Raw genomic sequence first — 7,210 nt, 5'->3', positions numbered from 1 at the left:
ACAATGTCTTGATCAACTATCCTTATTTGACGGTAGCCACTTTTTAGGTCAATCCTACTGAAGTAGGTCGACCCTTCTAGCTTATGAAATAGGTCTTCTACCCGTGGAACGGGAAACCTATTTTGATAGTGATCCTATTTACTGCTCTATAGTCGACACACATACCATATGTGTCGTCTTTCTTTTACACTAATAACACGGATGAACGAAATGGAGATGAGCTAGGCCTAACCATGCCCTTCTCAATTAACTCATGCACTTGCCGCATAATCTCCTCTTGTTGAGCTTGAGAAATTCTATAAGGAGTGTAACATTTAATGGCCTAGTAACTTGTGTGTAGTAGAAAATAGGATAAACATAGTGAGCATTTCATTAGAATATATTCCTAATGAGCATAGCAAGAGTGCTTGGTTGGAGAGAGCAACAAAAAGCATAACACCTAGTTAGATAGGCATGAACAATACTTCAAAAGAGAGAGAAATTAAGCTATTGACAACAGTTGAGGACCGGATTTACATTGAGCTGGTCCCCCCTCCAAAAGGCTTTGTATTATAGGTTTCCCCCATCAATGGAGACATTTTACAATACGATACTTTGTGTTCCTTCGATAATTTTCTGGTGCAATGAAGATGGAAGCTTCAAGAACCATTGCACACTCTTATAAAACACAACATCAATTTCCTCACGGTCTCAGACCCAAGACCTCACATACCTTCGAAGATGGTGAGAGCTAGCGGGGTATGAGAGAAGATTGAGAGAAAGAAGGAGTATTCTTACGAGAAAGAAGTATATCTCCTCACATAGTCACTCATAAAAGCTTAGCTTAGCGTAGTAGTTAGTATGGTAGAGGAGATGAGCATGCATTGAAGCTTGGATCTTGGTTGGATTTGCATCACAAAGCCAAGAGTTGTTGATGTCGGCCTCCCTTCTCACATGCTTGGAGTAGATGATGAGCTTTCCATTAAAGCTTCACAAGGAGAGAGAGTCTTCTTTGCTTCACACATGAGGTTGTGTGAGTGTGTGTGTGTGATAATGCCTTTCCAAAATCAGCCCCCTCTCTCTCTCTCTTGGTTGACCCCTCATGATTTTTACTCATGCTGGCACCCCATTGGACCCTGCAAAGCTTAGCCAATGATAATTGAGAAGCATAAGTGATAGCCTTGTGACATGTGTCCCCATTTTCCTTTTTGTGAGAGCTTTAGATAATTAAATAATGCAACTAAAATCTCCTTGTACCCCTTAGTCTTCTGGCTAGTAGAAATCAGGCAAGCCATTGGGCTGTTGAATGCTCAGTAGACCCCTTGGGAGACTGTCCACCAATAGTCTTCTAGAGAGCTTATTTTCTATTGGTGCTTTTATCAAGTGTTTTTAAATGAATTAAACTAAATATACTCTAGCTTAATTCTCATTGGTCCACCTCTATGGCCATCCAATAGGAATTGAATGCATCTTGGGGGCAACGGAGTTAGGAACCTGACATGTGTCCATTATGCCCTTTGTGTAAAGAAAAGCCTTTGTGTGTGTGTGTATGTATCCTCTCACCTCACTCTCTCACTTCCCCTACCTTTAGGGCTCGCCCCCTCCTCTTTAGGAGTCTTTGAAGACTTTGTGTACACTACCAAGCATCCAATTTTCCTAAGCAATGACCATTGGACTTAACCTTTGAATTTTGGAACCTTAGCATTTTGGAAGTCTGAATGGGCCGAACCTTAGGTCTTTGAAGCCCATTGCTTGCACATTGCTCTTCTGCAGATGGTCCCCCTTTGGATCCCTATTTTCCCTCCTTTGGATCCCTACTATGACCAATCTGCTAGCCTTACCAATAATCTAGCTTTTTTCTCCCTGGTACTTCCCCATATTAAATGATCAGTTTAACATGAGAAAATAATTTAGGAGAAGTAGATATTAGTTATTATGACATTACCTCTCTCTTGAAATCATAGTCGTCCTTGACTATGGGGTAGAGAAGATAAAGCCTATTCATTAGTCCTTTTTCTAGCGGGTAGAGGATCCCTATCTTACCCCTACGACATCGTTCCAGAATGGATGACTAATCCATTTGGATCTTGAGAGCCTAAGCTGTCGCAAGCATGTCTACGCATTAGTCCTATCAATCTTCCATAGTAGAGTGACAAGCTCTACTTGGTGTTTGGAAGACATCGTCTCCGCAAACTTGATCCTAAGCATGCATACTACTTAACATTTGTGGACAATAAAGAGAAAGAGAGTCTTATAAGACAAAAAAACTTTGTTCATTTTAAACATTTTTACATTTGCTTACTCTAGGGAAGCATTGTAAGCATTGATAAGGTTTAGGTTATCCTTTAATTGTATGCCTTGCATCCATCTAGCGTCTTCCAAAGGATAGTTCTTAAACTTAATAAGATACCATCCGATAATCTTACCGCCTCTCAATACCTTGTCTTCATGTCGGAGAATGGACTTGGGCTGCAGCATCTCTTCTTGGTCCTCGATCTCTGGTGGGTCTTCAATAGTTGGTTCTTGAGGTGGCTCTCCTTTGTAACGCTTTAGTAGACTCACATGAAAAGCGTTGTGTATGAGCCAATGACTGGGAAACTTGAGTTGATAGGCCATTTCATTGATTGGTCTAAGAATCTAGAAGGGACAATAGTACCTTTTTGCTAACTTAGCATAGTACTTTTGGTGTCCCGTAGGATTCTTGCCCGTCTTCTGCCTTAATCGAGCCTTGGGGAATCTAAGCAAGACCCAATCATTTTCTTTAAAGGCTTGGGCTCCTCTGTGCTTATCAGCAGTAGACTTTTGCCTTTGCTGTGAGATAGAGATATCATTCTTAATCATTTGGAAAGATTCTTGTAGGTCTCGGCTATACTCATCTACAACGAAGATCTTCCCGTGCACCTTAAGTAGGAGGGGACTTTTGGATCTTCCCTCAATTACCTTGAAAGGTGCTTTTTCAGTGGAGGTATGTACATTATTATTGTAGGCATACTCCACCAAGGGTAAGCACTTCTCCCATTGGGACCTTTGATCTACTTCCGTTACGTAGGCTTTTAGTACTTCAAGAATTATGAGCACTATGAAAATGAAATTGAGAAAGGAAATTTGCCCACCTCATTTTGTTTGTCGGAGAGTTTGGTCTGCATCATGAAGTACTTAAGACTTTGGTGATCCATCCGTAGAATGAAAGGAGTCCCCAATAAATAGTGCTTCCACGAGTTTAAGGCATGTAGAATTGCTAGGAGTTCCTTTTTATATATGCCTAGAGCATGCTCAATAGGGTTGAGCCTTCGACTTTCATCGGCTATGGCGTGCCTTTCTTGGAGCAAAAGAGCTCCAAGGCAATCACCACAAGCGTCACATTGGACCTCAAATGGCTTTGAGAGATCTGGCAGTGTAAGCATAGGTTGAGAGATAAGCTTTTCTTTAAGCTTTTCCAAAGCATTGTTCTCCTTGGCAGACCATGCATACCTAACATTTTTCTTTGTTAGGTCATGAAATGGTCCCTCGATTTGTGAGAAATTTTCTATGAAGCGTCTATAGTATGCACACATACCTATAAAGATTCTTAGTTCATGTAGATTCCTTGGATTAGGCCATCCTTTATTACCTCTAGCTTTGATGGATCCATTTGGATGCCATCTTGAGAGATAATATGACCTAAATATTGAATCTCTTGTAAGAAAAACTCACTTTCTTTCGATTAATATAAAGCTTATTCTCTCATAAGACTTGAAATATTACCTGGAGGTGTTGCTTGTGTTCGTCTAGTGATTTAGAGTAGATGATGATATCATCAAATAACACTCTAGTAAAGGTTCGGTGAGGCCCGAATAGATTCTCCATCAAGTGGTTGAATGTGACTGGTGCATTGGTCAAGCCAAAAGGCATGAAAATGTATTCGTAAAGACCAAATGTAATGTGAAATGTAATCTTTACAATGTCTTGATCAACTATCCTTAATTGATGGTAGCAACTTTTAGGTCAATCCTACTGAAGTAGGTCGACCCTTGCAGCTTATCAAATAGGTCTTCTACCCGTGGAATGGGAAACCTATTTTTGATAGTGATCCTATTTAGTGCTCTTTAGTCGACACATATATGATATGTGCCGTCCTTCTTTTGCATTAATAGCACGGGTGAACAAAATGGAGATGAGCTAGGCCTAGCCATGCCCTTCTCAATTAACTCATGCACTTGCCGCATAATCTCCTCTTGTTGAGCTTGAGAAACTCTAAAAGGAGGTTTATTAGGCGGTGAACTTCCTAGAAGAAGTTCAATTGCATGGTCATCATTGCCTCGTATAGGAGGTAGTTCACAAGGGATGTCGTTAATAAAAACATCTTGAAATCCCTTGAGAAAATTGGATAACTCTAATTGCTTGTGATTATTTATTTTCTTTTGCTAAAGCATTAGGTTCATTTTGAGAATCTTTAACAAAAATCATGTACACGGAAATAGCGCTCTTCATTGACTTATTGAAAGCTTGCGTATGTACAATGGGTATGGTGTTACCCAACTCCTTAGCATGTATGTACATATCTTTTTCCCTAAACCTAAGGTAGATTTTCCTTTCAGGGAATTTAACATTGGCAGCCATGCAATCAAACCATGGTGCCCCTAGGATTACATCCTCGTGCTTGAGAGGAGAGATAAAGAAGTACTCTTTGCCCACATAGCTTTGGACATGGAGACTCAATTTCCCAATTAAGGGAGTGACTGAAGCTTTTTGCCCCTTGAAAGCACCATGAACGGGTAGGACATCTCCCATCTCATAGGCTTGGATGCCTAGCTTGGTGGCCAACTATGTGGATATGAAATTGTGAGTAGAACCAGGGTCAAAGAGAATAAAAGCACTATGCTCTCTTACCTTTCCCCAAGCATGGCATAGAGGAGATCCTTTGTGGTGAGCATCCTCTTCTTGGATTTTGACCAAGGTAGCTTTAGGAGGCTCATTTTGTGTATTCTATGGAGGCAAGCACGATAAGCATGCCCTTGCTCCCTGCACTTGAAACAACGGTTATCTTTATGATAACGCTCAAGCTCTTCAGGAGAGAGTTTATTTTTGCCTTTATAAACTCCCTTCTCCTTAGCTTTGTTGTTGTTGGTGTTGCCTTTAGGAGACTTTTGGACAACGTCCGTCCCCTTAGGCTCATTAGTACAGTCTTTGTTCTCCGTGGGCTTAAGATTTCTCTTAACCCCTTGTTGGAATTTTATTCGTGAAGCCACCATTGTATGGTGTATTGTTAGGTAAAGGCGGTGTGCCTCACCGTGCTTTGCCCGTGTCCGTCGGCTAGTGTCCAACTGCCCACATTTATCTCCTTATTCTTTATACATACAAAGAATAAGGAGCTCTCACGCACATTCTCACATGATGCTCACACAGTGAGATTTGGGAGCTCCACCCCACATCCTGTGTCTTGCTCTCTGTCTCCCTCTCTCTCCTTCTCACTCTCCGCACACGCACCGCATCCGCTCACTCACAATTGGTATCAGAGCTATGGTGACCACGGAGAGCATGACGGCTTTGAGAGCTTCGAGGCGATACCTCGCTCGCTCTCGGCAGTAGAGAGATTAAGAAATCTTGGAAGCTTTGTGAGAATGCAATGGGAGCTTGTGAGCTCAGTTGAGAGTGATGTATGCTCTTGTGGAAGCTCAGAAAGGAGTGTGGAAGATTGTGTGTAAGTGAAGGTGCTGCCCTAAAAACTGTGTGCGCAGCAACACTATTTTCAGATTCGTTTTTCTCCTTGTAGAATGCAGATATGAGAATTCTGTTTAGAATTTCCCATCCGTTTCGACGTGGTCTACAACTTTGTAGAATTTTTTTTTTTGCAAATTCCTCACCGTTTTGCTGATATTCAGCTCAGACTGATTGTATACAAAAATTGCAGGTTTTTTGTTTTCGCATAGTGTGCGAGTTTGATGCACTTTTGGAAGCACGGCAAGTGCTCAAAGTTAGGTGCATCAATTCTGAGCTGAAGATGCAATTTGAGCTTGTGCAGAGCTTATGGTTTGAGGGTTTTTTGGTAGATTTGGGCAACGAAGTACGGAGGCGTTTACACACCACCGAAGCAGTCTCTTGAGAGATGCAGTTTTTTGGAGCACACAGGTGGAGCTTCTTTCACTGGTTTTCACAGTATACTTTGGCAGTGATTTTGTGCTTGGATTCATGGTCTTTGCGGATGGTTTGCATATGGTTATGGCGCATGGTCGATGCCCATTATACATGCATTTTGGCGAGCACTTTCAAGTGCCGTAAGCTCTCTTGAGAGCATTGTTTTCGCATTGATCAAGTTTCCAGATTGCAACTCTTTTGGCGCTTGCTTATGCGCGGTCACTCCGTTGATGTAAGTTGAGTGAGGATTGCCATTGTATGTAAAAATGTGGAGCCATTTTGGCATTTCTACTCATTGGCATTGAGTAGTGTTATGGTTTATGGTAGAGATTGTACTTGAGTTTTTGCTCAGTTTTCAGGGGAAACTCTGCTAGATTTTTCCCAGATTCTCGCCATAGTTTGTGACCGAGTGTTTACTCTCACTTTGACAGGTTTTGTCAGTTTGGACACAGTTTTGTGTGTTTGTATCCACTCTCGCAAGAGTGAGGAGTTGTGTATCCTTCTTTGCTTGAGACAGTGGTTTGCTCTCGGGTGGGAGAGTCTTGTGATCTCGAGCATTGTTTGCCATAGTTTTGGCATGGAGATGCTTCAGGTTAGAGGTGGTTCTCGTTCACGATCGCGACTGATATGTTGGCACTGCGGCCATGTTGGGCATATTAGGCGTCGTTGCTTCAGGCGTATGAGGCAACGGAAGAGGCAGATGCATGGTGCTACTATGAGGACACATGCTAGAGAGTATGCATGTGACGGGCATGTCACTTTTGAGTCTAGCTTTCCTTTAGACTACTTTGTGTCTTGGGATAGCACACTGTCTATGCGTTTTCTACTAGATGAGTATGGAGTTTTTCACGTGACGCCACGTCGTGATTTGTTTTTCTCTTTCTCTAGTGGGAGACTTGGTTGTGTGCAGTTTGCTGATGGTTCAACATATGACATAGAGGGTGCTGGAGATGTATGCATGTCTTTACCTAGCGGTGCATTGCTTACGCTACGAGATGTACGTTATGTACCAGGACTCAGTCAGAGTCTCATTTCAGTGCGTCAGTTGTTGCAGAGTAGTGGACATCGTGTACTACTTGGAGAGTGGTCATTTCAGATGCATAGGGGATCACTGGTG

This window comes from Adiantum capillus-veneris, chromosome 25, assembly GCF_014529385.1.
Source record: "Adiantum capillus-veneris isolate H3 chromosome 25, ASM1452938v2, whole genome shotgun sequence".
NCBI classification, from domain to species: domain Eukaryota; kingdom Viridiplantae; phylum Streptophyta; class Polypodiopsida; order Polypodiales; family Pteridaceae; genus Adiantum; species Adiantum capillus-veneris.
This window is presented reverse-complemented; position numbering follows the sequence as displayed.